Source organism: Schistocerca serialis, chromosome 4, assembly GCF_023864345.2.
Source record: "Schistocerca serialis cubense isolate TAMUIC-IGC-003099 chromosome 4, iqSchSeri2.2, whole genome shotgun sequence".
NCBI lineage: Eukaryota > Metazoa > Arthropoda > Insecta > Orthoptera > Acrididae > Schistocerca > Schistocerca serialis.
Genome location: NC_064641.1, coordinates 847,197,311 through 847,213,973, shown reverse-complemented (window position 1 = coordinate 847,213,973; position 16,663 = coordinate 847,197,311).

Genomic DNA, 16,663 nt, shown 5'->3' with positions numbered 1-16,663 from the left:
TATAATGAAATCTGGATTTCTTTAGTCTATTTCTTCATTTGTGGGGTGACAGTTACACTAGAAACATTTTGGTCTCAATGCAGAACACTGCCCAATTCATTCTTGTAAATTGGTGGTGGAAAAGTCTAATCATAATTAAATTCTTAAATAGTGAATTATTGATACACAAATAGAAGAGCAATGTCTAGATAAAATCATAAAATATCATTGGGGAAAAAATCCCTACAATGTTAATACTGGCATGCGTTTAACTAAGCATATTGATTTCCATTAAATTGGCCTGCTAGAAATGACAATACTTTATCTTTTTGTTGGAAGTTTCTTCTACTTTAAGCAAATCCAGATCTTCTATGCTTTTAAACATGTCAAAAGTAATTTCCCCCCCCCCCTCTATGGTGCAAAATATAGCCTTAGAGAAACACATGATCTATTGTACGGCAAAGAACTTCATGATGGTGGCTGACAATTGCACAGGTAATTGCTTCCCACTTTCATGATGGCAGTGCATTATTACTGTACATTTGTTTTATTGAACTTAACCATTTTCAATCCTTAAGTGAAAACTAAAATTATGGCCGAAGCTTAACCAGTGGAAAAATTGAGAGCATCTATTAATTTAAAGGGGTGTTTGAATTTTTAAATCCATTCTTCCCCCCCCCCCCCCCTTTTCCTGCAAATAATTGTTTGAAGCCAGCTACAGATAGGACATTTGGGAAGTGTGGGAATGTCGTAGTTGGGATTTGATGTGAAGGAAATAGCTGTTGCAAGTACTACACCTTATAAGAAGTGACTAGTATAGTGTGCCAAAATCCCAAAGGTGGCAATGTTTGTTTAGGGGTGTGCCCTGTTCAAATGCCTGGACTATCTGAAGGAATACATGGGTGGAGTTAATAAATTTGATCAGTACTTCTTTGTATAGTTGTTTGGAAATTGTGAAGATGGTAATTTCGTTAAAACTATTGTCAATGGCTACATTTTATATCAGAAAATATTAACACAAAAGATACTAGCAATTTCAAATTTGTATGTACTCTTTTAGTTGAGTAAGAGCACCGATAAACTGAGTGTTCTATATGTAAATACATACATACACCACCACCACCACTGCTGCTGAATTCAAATATCAACTAGTTAGCACACTTCTGGGATCAATAATTGTAGGGAAAACCAGATTACATGCCAAAAAGTTCTGGAACCCAAAAAATGCAGAGCTCTTTCTGAGGAGGTACTGGAAAATGTTAATTTTATGAATGTTGGCCATTGCTTTCCAAAAGGGAGCAGATGACGCTGCATATTGCAATACTGAAACATGCGCAACAGTAAACTACTTTGTGTGATGAATGGCAGCATGCTGTAAATGTAGAAAAATATGATTAAATGTAGATCAGTAGGGGGGAAAAAAGGTCTTGTAATGTTTGAACACAGTACTAGTGGTGTGCCGATTCAATAACCTATATTATTTAGCTACACTGTGGCAAAGCATTATGAAATCGTATGAGTGTAAAAGGACAATGGTAGGTAAGATGAATGATTGACTTTCGTTTATTGGGAGAGTTTTAGGAAAGTGAGTCTACAAAGCAGGCCACATATAGAATACTTCTGACACAGTCTTTATAACTAATGGTGCTTGGGATATCTACCAGGTCAGATTAAAGGAAGACGCTTGAAGCTATACAAAGGCATGCTGCTAAGATTCAATCAGTGCAGGAATACAGGGACCCTTACGGGTGTCTTGCCCCAGGAAATTTGCTAAATTTTAGAGGGAAAAATAGGGAGTTTTAAGCATTTAAGTCATATGATCAACATTAGAACCCTGAAAACTGGACTCTTTGGTAACTCTACACTCTGGGAAACTCAACAAGCCTGACATTTTTTGGCTTTGGAAAAAAAGGGAAACAAAACATAAATACACACGGTAATTTTGTAGAAAGCTAATTTAATTTACAGTAATAATCATACTAATAGACTATTACAGAGCAGTGAATATATAACTCGGAAAAGACTGAAATTATGTTTACATAAATCCTAAACTATCATTAAAAGAATAAAACGTAAAATATTGCTGTTGCACAGTTCAATTAATAAGTGAAATAGCTAATTTAAGCTTACTTTGAATAAGGCTCAGGGTTCATTAAATAAAAACAATATCTCAAAGTTAATGCTTTAATACAGTATGACTAATACTTTGTCGAAAACTATGTAAACAGTCTATTTTAATTGGGTCTTACACCGTAAAAATATTTGAGTATTTGAAAATAACTAATATAGTACTATAGTAATGCACTACTAAACTAGTAATATTTCAAAACTGAAAATTAACATTATGTATGTATTTAATTCTCTATTTTATAAATATTTTTAATATTGCTCTAAATGCCATTATTAGGGCTAGAGTGTCTTTAGAAAGATGCAAATGTCGACGGTCTGTCTGAATTACTGAATATGAAATCGTTGATGACTGGTCGGATATCCAATTCATCCGAAACATCTCTGTGGGCATGGAGAACAGCCAAGTTGTTCAATTGCTTCCGTCCCATTGTTGATTGGAGATATGATGTCAGGCGTCTAATGGCACTAAATGACCGTTCTGCTGTTGCTGTTATGATTGGAACTACTTGGAGAAGCTTAATGCACTTCACTACTTCGCATAACATTTCTACAACTGCAGGCTTTTGTGTAATGTACTTTCTTACATCACACATTTTTTTTACGACCAGTTGTTTTTTATTAGCGATATCAGCTAACATATTAAAGTGTAAGTGCAGTCTCTCAATGTCTTAATTCATTTTTGAAAACTTGTTGATTTTTCCAAATTTGTTTCACCTCTATTTACTAAAAGCAAGCGCACTTGTTCAACTGGAGTGACCTGTGTGAGTCCAGTTGAAGCAAATTGCTCAGTAATGCAAGAGTGCACCATTTCACAAACTTCAATGTAAATAGCTTTGTAGTATTCCTTTGGGGTTTTGAAAGTTCATGGTGAGCTGGCTTCCTTGTTTTCATACTTATTTGGTATACTTCGATTCCGAAGAAGCAAAGGATCATCAACTTGTGGATGTTTTTCTTTTAAACACAATTCCCAAAAGTGTTCAAAATTATCACGCCAGCCATTCAATATACAAATCAAGCCCTCACATATTTTTTCCAGATCAGCAACACTTAGATGAGGGCATTTAATGTTTTCATCGACATCCTCTACTGGGTTCATTGCATGGCAATAAAGACATAAAAAAAGTAAGTCTTGAATTCTAACATTGACTCAAGGTAGCCTGCACATTTCTAACCTGCCTCTGTTTTGTTCGCCGCAGAAAATGTTTCATAAACTTCTTCAAAGTTTTTCAATGTTCCCAAGATATTAGAAGCTCACATAGTCCATCGAGTTGGGCAAAAGGGTTGTAGACCAGCTTGATCGTTGGCTCTCTCACAGCGTATGGTTCTGGAAAGTCGCGTCCTTTTGTTGGATTTCCTTAGTATTTATTAAGTCCTTGGCTAAAGCTGTAATATCCGTCATAGACATAAGGTGGTGGAGACTGTCTACAACTGGCAAGTTTAAACTGTGAGCAGTGCAGTGCACGTAACGTGCTTTTGGTTGTATATCCAAAACTTTGTAGTCCTTTGAACTTAAAATCTTATATTCGAGGCACCACTGTCCTCTTTAAGTTATCCATTGACAAATCAAGACGAGCAAAAATGTCTTTTAAAATACTAATCAGAGTTTGCGATACAGTGTGGGGGTCTCGTATAAGCCAATAAAGTCATTGATGATTAAGGAGTCATCAACAGTACGAATACAAAATGACACTTGTTCGTGAATCAAAGAATCACCATGTTTTGGCAACCATAATAGAAAAATGTTCAGTCTTCTTGATTGAAGCCAACACCTCTCTCAACACAGACTTTCCTAGTAGAACCGTGATCTTGTTTTGAATATAGTGGGACGTCCACTTTTACCCTGAATGCCCTAAACAATCTTTAAACTCAGGTATGTCATTCTTTCGGAGTTCCAACAATTGGAAAAAAATTGAGTTTACATCTTTGTGCCCTCTAATTGATAGTCCTTATCGACATAGAAATTGCACGATAGTAAAAATTGCCTTAAGAGCTAAAAGGCCTTTCTTCATATCACTATCTAACTGTTCATTCAATTGGTAGGCCACAGTTTGGTTAGTGATAGAATTTAGTTTCAGAACACCTTCTTTATGCGTAAGTGTATTTTCATGAAGACGGAATTTTTCCAAAGCCCTTTTCAAGTTAGAAAACCTACAGAAGCAAATGCATCCTTTTTTTGAAGAAAATTGTGATAAATTTTTAGCATCTGCCACTTTGCAGGTTTGCAAAAAGAAGTTTTTCGGTAGATGCTTGATATTCTAGCCGTTTGTATTTGATCAACCAAGACTTATGAAATGATCTTCCCTTACTGGATTGTCCAGGTTTCGGCTGTGAACAGTTCTTGCCTGAAGACGACGAAGCAATTGGCGACACAGTAATTGTTGGAGGTTGACTTAAAATATCACAATATCAACAACTTCCAAGTGTGCCTTTTTGGTAACAAATTTATTCATTGCAAACTTAATTCACAGTACATTAAGAGACTAAAGTAAATGAAGAAAATATAGTCATGTAAAATAGTCCACTAGACACTAAAGTCGGAACACTAAACATATCTGCAGCATGCACTGAATGAAACTATTCACACTGAATGAATCGGACAGCAGGGTGGGCTTTATATAGCCACGGCGTCATTTATCCTGTTAGTCCTTTTTGGTACTTGTCTACTAACTTGAGTGGTATTGTAAAACAGGCCACACGAGTGATTTGTTTGCAATCTCCTGATAGCACTTCCCCAGTATTCTACCAATAAAATGAAGTCTTCCACCTGCTTTACCCATGACTGACCTATGTGGTCATCCCGTTTCATATCCCTATAAATTGTTACATGCAGGTACTTGTATGAGTTGGCTGATTCCAAAAATGAGTCATTGATATTATAGTCATAAACTACTATTTTCTTCATTTTGTGAAGTGCAAAATTTTACATTTTTGAACATTAAAGCAAAATGCCAATCTTTGCACCACTTTTAAATCACTTCATATTTATGCAGCTTCTTTCAGGTAGTACTTCACTATAACTGCATCACCTGCAAAAAGGCTTGGTTACTATTGTCTGCAAGGTCTTTAATATATATCAGCAGCAAGGGTCCCAACACACTTACCTGGGGGGGGGGGATGCACTCTGACTATAACTCTCTATCCAAGATAACATAGTGTCTCCTCCCTACCAGTCTTCAATCCAGTCACTAATTTCACTTGATACAACATATGGCTTCACTTTTGACAATAAGCATAGTTTTGGTACAGTAAAATGCTTTTCGGAACTGCGTTGATACAGAGCCTACATGTCATGTGAGAAAAGTGAGGTGGGTTTCACATTACCAATGTTTGTGGAATTTATGCTGGTTGTTACGAATGAGACCATTTTGTTCAAGGTACATCATTATGTGTGAGCTCAAAACATGGTCTAAGATTCTACAACAAATTGATGTCAATGATATTGTGCAATAGTTTTTTTTGGATTACTTCGACTGTCATCATAGATGGGTGTGACCTGTGCTTTCTTCCAACTACTGGGTGTTTTTTTGTTCAAGGGATCTATAATGATTACAGTATAGAAGCTGATAAGGATTACATTAGAGCCTGGAGCTTTGTTTAGTTTTAACACTCTCAGCTGTTTCTTAACATCAGTGACAGAAATACTTATTTCACTCATTTTATCACTAGAGTGAGGGTTAAAAAATGGGGCAATTCTCTTTGTTTTCCTTTGTAAAGGAACATTTAAAAATGGAATGAAGCATTTCAGCTTTTGCTTTGCTACTGTCAAATTCAGTTCCTGTCTCTTGCATTACAGACTGGACACTAACTTTGGTGTCCCTAACCGACTTCACATATGACCAAAATATCTTTCAGTTTTGTGAAATATTAATTGACAATATTCTTCTATGGTAGTCATGAAGGCATCACATGTTACTCTCTTGATGGCCAAACACATTTCACTCAGCATCTCTATCCATACCCTACACTTTGTTTTACACCTACTATGCAGTAATCTGTTTCTTTCGAAGTTTCTTTTACAGTTCCTGTATACCATGGAGGATGCTTCCTGTTACAAACTGTTCTACTGGATACATATCTGTCCAGTTATGGTCAACTATTCTTTTGAACTTCAGCTGGAGTTCCTCTACATGCTCCTGCTCTGTGCTGAAACTTTAAAGTTCTTCATTGAGAGATGACATTAACATAGTTCGCTGTATGCATATATCTTCCTGCTTGTTTTAGTTAACTTTTGTACTTTGGTATTCATTGTTGCCTCAGCAGTGACATGATCATTAATACCAATTTTGATGTGGACATCCTCAAGGAGGTCAGGTCTGTTTGTTGTCAGTAGATCCAATGTATTCCCATCATGAGTGGGGTTTCAAACTTATCTGTTCAAGCCAGTTTCAGGAGAAGGCATCTAGTAATGCTTCACAGGATGCCTTATCACACCCACCACTAACAAAGCTGTACTTTTCTCAATTGATTGTTGGATGATTAAAGTCTCCACTGATGATTATAATATGATTTGAGAACTTAAGTACAAGCAAACTGAGGTTGTCATTGAAATTTTTGGTTACATCAGAGATGAGTGGTGGGTGGTAGGATCCAGTTGTCTTTGTATGACCACCCCTGATACTGAGTCTTGCCCAGACCGTATCACAAGCAGCTTCAATTTCCACCTTGGTGGACATGAGTTTTGGTCTACTGTGATGAATAAACTACCTCCATTTCCCACTAGCCTATCCTTTTGATATACACTTAGTTTTCCCAAAAATCTCACTATCAATTTCAGGTTTCAAACAGGTCCATTGCTTTTCAAGAAAGCTCTGGCTCTTTGTTACAAATGTTTTGGCAACCAAACACTAGGATTTTACTGCTCAGGAAAGCATTTGTTTTGGTATTACACTGATATGTCTGGGTTTACTACAGCTATCATTATCTGGACTGAGTGGAGAGTCATCTAATCTAAAAAGATCTTGTGTGGACCCCTTACCATCAGCTATCTGACTAGCTGCCTCTGATGTGTAATGCACACCTGACCCCATTTGGGGGCCCTACAGTTCTCAATCCTATGGTACAAGTTCAGTAACTAGCAGCAGCCTAGCTTGTCACAGGTTTGAAGTCCCTGGTTCAGTCCTTCTACTAGACTCAGAACCAAGGGGCCGCGATCAGTTCTGGGGACAACATTACAAATTGTGAGCTTTGCTGAAACTCCGTGCACGAGGCTGGTCTTCTCAACCTTCACTGCCAGTCACTGAAATGATCAAAGTATGACCATGGATTCCAGATGATAGGCATCATTTGTTCCAACGTGTGCCAAAATCTGCAGTTGATTGCACCCTGTTTCCTCAATGACTGCTGAAATAGCCTCTTAAACATGTTTAATGAGGCTGACAGGCATACATAATGAGTGCACCTAGTGTCTTTTCTGGCCCTTGTTGCCATTTCCTTAAGGGGTACTACCATTTGTTGTATGTTTGACTGCCGACGATTAATAGTCACCCACCTTTTTCCATTTGCATCCTCTTGACACTGGAAAAAAGTTTTCCCAAAACTGACTCGTTTGCAGTTTGAGTGAGAGGCAGCAACTCAAATTTATTGGTTAGGGGGATTGGTATAACGGTCCTCCCTGGTCTCAATCCACCCTGTGCAGGATGTCTTGTTCTACCATTGAAGTGCCATTTGTGGTCAAGTGGACAAGTAATGACAGATCTCATACTTTCTGCAGAGGAGACAGGGTTCCAGGAGAGGACAGTACTTGATGTACCTTTGGTACTGGTACCACAGCTGCTTACGAATGTTGACCAACTCATTCCATGTTCGAGAACAGTATTCACAGTGGGGCTGCATTCTAGTTGGTGAAATGTATTACAGGACAGTGAACAAATAACGATCTTTTAATCTGTTGAGCAAAAACGTACTAATTCCCTATAAGAAATGAAGCACTTACACTAACTAAACTGTTCACTTCCTGTTTAGAACTATGAACATGGAATAAGTTGATTACCTCCAACTTTACACATTTAGAATGTGAGTGGTTCAAATCATGTAAATCCAATTTTTCTACAGCTACAAATTTCATCGAAACTGACAAAATTTTTATAGTATCTTTCAGTTCTAAGTTCATTGACAGGTCCAGTATTTTCTGCCATAACAGTTATTTTGTCTGGTTCTACTTCAGATTGCTCTACGTGAACTGTTAACATTCACCAACCCAACAATTTCTATTCCTTGATAAAGTAAACAGTGTTTCCACTGTCCAATAACATTATGTAATTTCCAACAAGAAAATCAAGACTCCTGGTGGCTGGGCTCCATCTTGTTTATTTTGAGGCTAGAGCTGCTGCTCTGTGGATCTGAGCATTGCCTGTACCTTGTTCAACATTTCACAGGTCGTCTGCCTGATCACAAAGGTTGTGTCCTTCCTCCTTCTATAACAATTACTAAACAGAAGGTACAAAGTTGTGACATTGTTCATAATTATGTATGGGAGACGGTATGATTCAGAAGTCTTGATGTCCCAAAAAAATTTGGACCGTCACATTATATCCTCCTTTAACAGTCTACGTATTTTCATATAGTTTTCATCTTCATTGAGGATATATTTATTAAGTTTCTTCTGGTTACTGTATGGATAACACTTGGGCTCTTTTACTGATTTTTGTGGGTAAAATAACAATTCTAATTTCTTTCAGTATTCATCTTTTGTATTGTTCTATTAGTCTTGTAAAAAGGCATTCCACCACTTACTATAATCCCATATTACATTTCTGTATCTAGTAGTAAGAAAATTCATTCCATGGAATAGTCTTTGGAAAGTTACTACGGCTATCCCATTTTCATTATCAGCTTCCTACCAGATAACTGAACTTGTGAGCAAATGCATTGCACTTCACTTACAAGCATTAAAACAAGTCCCCTGTTGATGTGCAAATACATCCATTTAGGAACTTTATCATGGCAATCTTCTTGCGCGGTCTAAGGCGCCTGGCACAGTTTGCGCAGCTCCCCCCGTCGAAGGTTCGAGTCCTCCCTCAGGCAAAGGTGCGTGTATTGTCCTTAGCGTAGTTAGATTAAGTAGTGTGTAAGCCTAGGGACTGATTACTTCAGCAGGTTGGTCCCATAGGAACTTCCCACAAATTTCCAAATGGCAATCTTCTCCTATGATCAACTTGTAAGCAAAAGTATAATTAATTGTTGGAGCCATTTGACACGAAAGACTCACTGCTTACCATTCTTAAACAAATACAAACTGGAGCCAGGAATGTCTCTTATCCATTGCTGCTACAACTGTCAGGCCCAATTTCTTTGTTTGTGATTGCGCCATATTATAGCAGGATTTTCACTTGTTTACCAACCACTGTTGCAACAGGGCATGTTTCATTGTTCAGTACCCTCTTCTTTTCTAGTCCACAATGACACACTTTTATCTACTTTTAGAATCATTCATAATGATCAGATTGCCACTTACAGAAATTTTATTTTGCCTTACAGAAATTAGACAATTTTGCTCCTACAATAATTCGCACTAAACAGTCACTGCCTAACTTAAATTCTCCTGCTGAAAATTATGTTCCTCCAGGTGCCTGTGACCTGGATCACCGAATATTGTGAAGTGTTTGAATTACAACTGTAATTCTAAAAGGGATTAGATTCAGATCCGAAGGAGTAGCTGCTATTCCTAAGCAGCATCCCATATGAGCAAACCTTCTATTTCTTTTCCTGTAGTTGGTCATACTTTAAGTATTTGGGCTATGCATGGCTCTGTTTAAAAGAATAGCTCGATGTTGTCATAGGGTTGAGCCACGCATATCTGCTTTCGTGGCTTGCAAATAATAACATTTAGCTGTAATCCTGCAGTCAAAATAGTCTATGCATTGGCTAGAATTGTGAGTTAACAAAAACAAAATAAAATTAAGTGCATAATTTAAGAAAAAGGGTTCCATTCTAACATCGTAAAAAATAAATGGGGAGTGGAACTACAATAATCAATCAAAATACAGATAGAAAATACCCTTATGAAATTCAGTAAAGTTACGTTGAGGGCGTTACGATAATGGTAACAAATTCCCCAAACTAAATAGTCATCAAAGACTCACAAAAACTAGTTCTATTTGATGATCGCAATACATGAAAGATTTACCAGTTCAAAATAGTTCAGAGTTTATGACAATACACAAATTACCCCATGCGGTACAAAGAACAGTAACTCATACTCTTTTTCTATGTGCAGTTCTGTATTGCAAGTAGAAAAAGGTAGTCCTACTCTGGAGTACATTCAGACCTCTCGAATAATAAAGTCCCTTCAGAAGTAGGACAGCAGCCCATTCACTGCCAAGAATCAAACACCTCCACAATCAAATCGCACTCGTTACCACAGGTAGGGTCTGGCTCCTTCCAGCACTCAACATAAGGTGTCTAGAATAGTACCCTTGAGCTCTTCACTTGAGAAATCCCAATCTCCACTTGACTCCAGCAGTGTTCCACCACTGACCAACTCTCATTGGGTGAAGGCCATTCCCACCAAGAATACATAGTTCTCAAGCTCTACAGACGTGATGTGTTTCCAGTTGACCACTTCTCAGACTAAACTAATATATTACAACAATATTTAAATAAAGAAATGTAAACAATATGTTACACTCATATCTTTTACAATAAATACACTGAAGAGCCAAAGAAAGTGGTACTCCTGCCAATCGTGTGGAGCCCCCGCGAGCATGCAGAAGTGCTACAACACGACATGGCAAGGACTCGACTAATGTCTGATGTAGTGCGGAGGGAATTAACACCATGAATCCTGCAGGATTGCCCATAAATCATTAAAAGTAGGAGGGAGTGGCGATCTCTTCGGAACAGTACATTGCAAGGCATTCCAGACATGCTCAATAATGTTCATGTCTGGGGTGTTTGGTGGCCAGTGGAAGTGTTTAAACTCAGAAGAGTGTTCCTGGAGCCGCTCTGTAGTAATTTTGGACGTGTGGGGTGTCACATTGTCCTGCTGGAATTGTGCAAGTCCATTGGAATGTGTAATGGACATGAATGGATGCAGGAGATAAGACAGGATGCTTATGTACATGTTACCTGACAGTCATATCTAGAGACCTATCAGGGACCCCTATGACTCCAACAGCACACACCCCACACAATTACAGAGCCTCTACCAGCTTGGACAGTCTGCTCCTGACATCCAGGGTCTATGGATCCATAAGGCTGTCTCCATATCAATGATGTTTTATTGAATGGTTCGCATGCTGGCACTTGTTGACGGCTCAGCATTGAAATCTGCAGGAATTTACGAAAGGGTTGCACTTCTGTCATGTTGAACGATTCTCTGCAGTTGTTATTGGCCCCATTCTTGCAGGATGTTTTTCCAGCAACAGCAATGTCGGAGATTTGATGTTTTACCGGATTCCTGATAAACACGGTACATTCGTGAAATGGTCTTGGAGGAAATCCCCACTTCATCGTTACATCGGAATGCCATGTCCCATTGCTCGTGTGCCAAATATAATGCCATGTTCAAACTCACTTGCATCTTGATAATCTGCCATTGTAGCATCAGTAACCGACTAACAACTGTGCCAGACACTTGTTATCTTATATAGGTGCTGATGTCCACAGCACCGTATTCTGCCTGTTTACATATTTCTGTATTTGAACACGCATGCCTGTACCAACTTCTTTGGTGCTTCAATGTGTAAGTAATAGTTGGTTCATAAATAAATAAGCCAGCCAGTATTCTTGCACATGTGTGCTCGTATTAAATGACTACAGATTACTGGTAAGCATTGTTTAAACAATTGTTTATGCCTGCTTGACAGAAGAGTCTTTTCACACCCTTTACAATAGTCATGTCGGCTAGCACAAGTGACTGACCACTTTTTAATTAGTACAGTTTATTTTTAATAGCACTTGTAATCAACATTTAAATCATGTTACTGGGGAACTAGTAAAGTATTTGTTAAATAGAAACAGAAGTATAAAAAAAATATGAGGTATTTATGCTACATTCATTTTCTGTATAAATGAGGAGAATTCAATGTTCTGAAGAAAAAAAAAAAAAACCATTGTAAATCGATAAATAAAATAGATACAGATATATATCTTTCAGGGATGATAGGTATAGTGCAATGCTATCATCTGAGGTACTGTTTGTTGAAATCACATGAAGCAATTAAAAATTGTTATTTCAAAGGTTTGTTGTGTCTTCGAACATGCCTCAGTTTTCGGAGATTGCAGATGTATTCTGATTTGTGCTAATATATAACTGTGAGTCATTGTCGAATGTCAGAGAGCTGTAACTGAGCCTCTTTAAGATTTTCTGACACTCTGCCCTTTTCCGGAGCATCTCCTGTGCAAAGGACATGTGAGTAACACCCATCCAAATTCCCTGTTTCAGGATTTTCCCCACATCTGGTCCTATGCTAATGCACATGGCTTGCCTGGAGCGGCTGTGGTGGCCTGCCAGGCCACATTGTTCTGTTCATGCTGAGGCCAGACAGCTTTGCAAGCAAATCACCTTACCTTGTACTAGTTCTCAGTGATAGATTAATTTGCCTACATATGCGTGATGTTACATGTCTCCTCAAAGTGTAAACTATTAGCTCTGCCCTTTTCCGGAGCATCTCCTGTGCAAAGGACATGTGAGTAACACCCATCCAAATTCCCTGTTTCAGGATTTTCCCCACATCTGGTCCTATGCTAATGCACATGGCTTGCCTGGAGCGGCTGTGGTGGCCTGCCAGGCCACATTGTTCTGTTCATGCTGAGGCCAGACAGCTTTGCAAGCAAATCACCTTACCTTGTACTAGTTCTCAGTGATAGATTAGTTTGCCTACATATGCGTGATGTTACATGTCTCCTCAAAGTGTAAACTATTAGCTCAGTTAATGAAGCCCAGAAAATGTCAACTGGGGGGAAAAATTCATGTAGTCACAAATCTTTGTGCAGTGGTAGATGGGAGTGTCATGAACAACATATTAAGAAGTCTGGCCAGTAGGGTGTGAGTGTGCAGATGGGGTGCAAGCACTTTTTTATGCTTTGCTTGACAATCTTGAAAAACCACAGCATCTAATAAAAATGTTTCCCAGTATAAAGTTAAACTACACTGGATTTCTTACAAAAAAGGTCATATTCATTTTGTCTCTCTTATTAATACTTTCTGTGTCACGAGTAATGGAAGAATCACAGATCATTAAAAGTAATGTTTTGATGGTATGAAATTAATGTTGATTGTTAAATGAAGTTGGTTACGTTCTTAACCAATTTCTTGTCTTAGTGATGACTATTCCGTGCAATGAGTTTTTCCTACTACTATGAATATATATCTAATATGTTATGAGGGAAGATCATAAACTAATGGACAATAACCTTATTGCCAAAAAGTTTAATAGGCAACAAAAAAAATCACCAAATGAACTTATATCTTTTAGCTACTTTTCTACATAGTCAATGACGTTCTGAAGACATTTTTCTCATTGTGGCACCAGTTTCAATATGTCCTCTTTGTAGAAGTCCATTTGTATGGCGTACATCCATCTTTGGGCTGATGAGTTCACTTCTGCATCTGTCACAAAGCATTGGCTGGCCAGAAATTTCTTCATGGGACCAAACAGATGAAAGTCTGATTGTGCAAGATACTGGGTCATGTCCCAAAAAAATGTGGTGATGTTCTCACTAACAGATAAAGTAACATAGGGGTGAGCATTGACATGAAGTTTGACAGTGTCAAAATTAATATTGTGGTGTTTGTCAAGAAGGGCACGAGACAACTCAGCCAAAGTTTTAATGTAGGCTGCAATAATATTAAATCTGTGTACCACATCTAAGTGCAGTAGAATGGTGTTAATGAATTAATTGTGTTGTGGGTATGTAACAGGGTGGAAAGGTGGGGGAGGAGGTTTGAAATGTGAGGGAAGGTAGGGTGCCAGATTGTGGTCATGCATTCCCCTCCTTCATTAGTCTGCAGAACAAAATGCAAGCAGGCAATTCTCAGCCCCTCTTCTGCACTACATCATGAAAAAACAGCTGCAGGGTATTCCACAAAGTTATATGACCCTTCCTCAGCTCACCTTATGAATTACTGGTGACACAGTGCGCAGACCATTCAGGGGAGGGGGCCATCGTGTTTATTTTCCACAACACTACAAGAGCTGTGAAGTTATTATGTCTACTTCTCTAAGAGAACTGGACAGGATTTGCTGAGCAGATACAGTGTTGTCTGTAAACTAAAAAGTGATTAGAACTTGTGTTGGAGGAAGTCACCTTTTATGGAAGACAGATACAGCTGGATAACTAAGAATCAATTTCTCCAGCAGCAGTGCACAACAGTGTGCATAGATTTCCATAGAATCTGTCTATATGCTTTCCTTGTGTTTGTACTATCAGCATCTCATATATCTGTATTCACCGTAGTGTTAACACACACTCCTCAGGGAGTGTTTAGACATTATGTTGCCAGTGATTCATTAGGCGAGCTGTGCAATAGTTGGTATAACTTTGTGAAATACTGTGTAGTTACTGTTTTTTTGGCACAGTGCAAGAGAAAGAATTGTCTGTTTTCTCTTTACTTTGCAGATGTATGAAGGAGGGTTAAGTGTATGACCTGAATCTGGTACCTTCATGCTGATATCTACCCCTGCCTTTCACCCCCAAAACACAATTAAACCCATTTATTATGGTTCTACTTAGAACTAGTATACACGTTTAATATTTGTTCTTCACCCACATTATTTAGCAACAAACAATAATTTTTTGCTTTAAGAACCCAATTTTTAATAATTTACCATCTTTCCCATCCCTAGCAATGTGGAAACTGCTAATCCTAGAGTAAAAGTGAACAGGACTTTTTTGTAGGAAATTTAGAATAGTTTAATTTTGTGCTAGGGAACATTTTCACTAGAAGCTGTGGTTTTCAAGGTATTCAAGAAAAAATAAGTGTGATCTTTAAACATGTGCTCCGTCCCCATGCCATGGTAAGCTGCGCTAAGTTTCTTGACTGAGGATCTATGGCACAGACAGTGCGATCGAGGTGGTACCACAAATTCTCAACTGGGTTTTAATCCAGTTAGTTTGGTGGCCAGGGGATTACAGTAATCTCATCCTGGTGCTACTCAAAATACGCACGTACACTGCAAGCTGTGTGACATGTTGCATTGTCCTGCTGATAGATGCCATCATGCCAAGGAGAAACAATCTGCATGTAGGGGTGGACATGGTCCCCAAGGGCAGATGCATACTTGTGTTGATCCATTTTGCCTTCCAGAATGATGAGATCACCCAGGGAATTCCATGCAAACATTCTCTAGACCATAATGCTCTCTCATGGTTGCAGGTTGTTTACTTTCAGGTGTCTCACGCCATACATGGCAATCTGTCCAATAGAGTGTAAAATATGATTCACATGGAAAGGCCACTAGCCACTACTAAGTGGACATCCAGTTGCAGCTTTGGTGTGCAAATTCCAGCCTTTGTCAGTAATTAACAGCAGCCAATATGGGTGCATGAACCAGGCATCTGCTGCGGAGGCCCACATGCAACAACATTCACTGAGCAGTCATTGAGGAGACACTGCTGGTAGCTCCTAGCTTTGTCTGGTTAGTCAGAAGTTGCAAGTCTGTTTGCCCACCCACATCTCCATAGCTGTCATTCACCCCCACCATCTATGGCCCACCTTAGTTGCCTCAGCACTTGTTTTGGATATCTTCATTTTGCCATGCCTTGTGTACTTTATGCACAGTGGCATGCAAACAGTTTACTAAGTTAGCCATTTCAGAAAGGTATCTAACCTTTGCCTGAAAGCCTGTGATCATGCCCTTTAGGACGTCAGATAAATCGCTCAGTTTCTACGTTATGATGACTGCATAGTTTACTGTGTCACCTGCCTCTTTCCCTCCCGAACGCACTTTATGGACACTTCACTGCTAGTGCTGCCACCTGCCATTTGTGTGTGGTTATTTTACATTGATGTCAAACATAGGCAGTGGTCACATTATTCTGACTGGACCATGTACTTCTATAATTCTGAATATCCTTTGAATGGGGTGTTTCTTTTCTCTCTCTGGAATTCTTTTTTGGTTTAATCAATAAAACGACTCTAATAATGGTTCACTTTTCACCTACAAGCTGTTTCCTAAATCAATCTGTTAATCTTGTAAATACGTCTATTAAATTAAGGAAACTAACGAGTTCACCTAAATAAAAAGCCGGATTAAGTTGGTACTCCATGAAGCTGTGGTAACCACCCCAAACAGTCATTATATCTTTGTGGAATAAATAATTCTAAGTTCCCTTTGAGCATTCTTAGACCAATATTTAGCCTTGAGAGATCTGGAAAAATCTTCTATAATTTTTTTAAACTTTTCAATTGAGCTGCATCTCGTTCTTTAGAGTGATTACAATGCTAATTCTCCAGTGGTTATTTCAAGTTGTATATAAAGTTCCCTGAAATAACTAAAATATATTACAGTTTGTGTTTCTCTTTTTGGTGTAAAATGAGGAAAATGGTTTATGCCATTCTTTATTCCAAACTATATTCTGTACCCAGTCAAGTTTTTTGCTATGGGCTGTA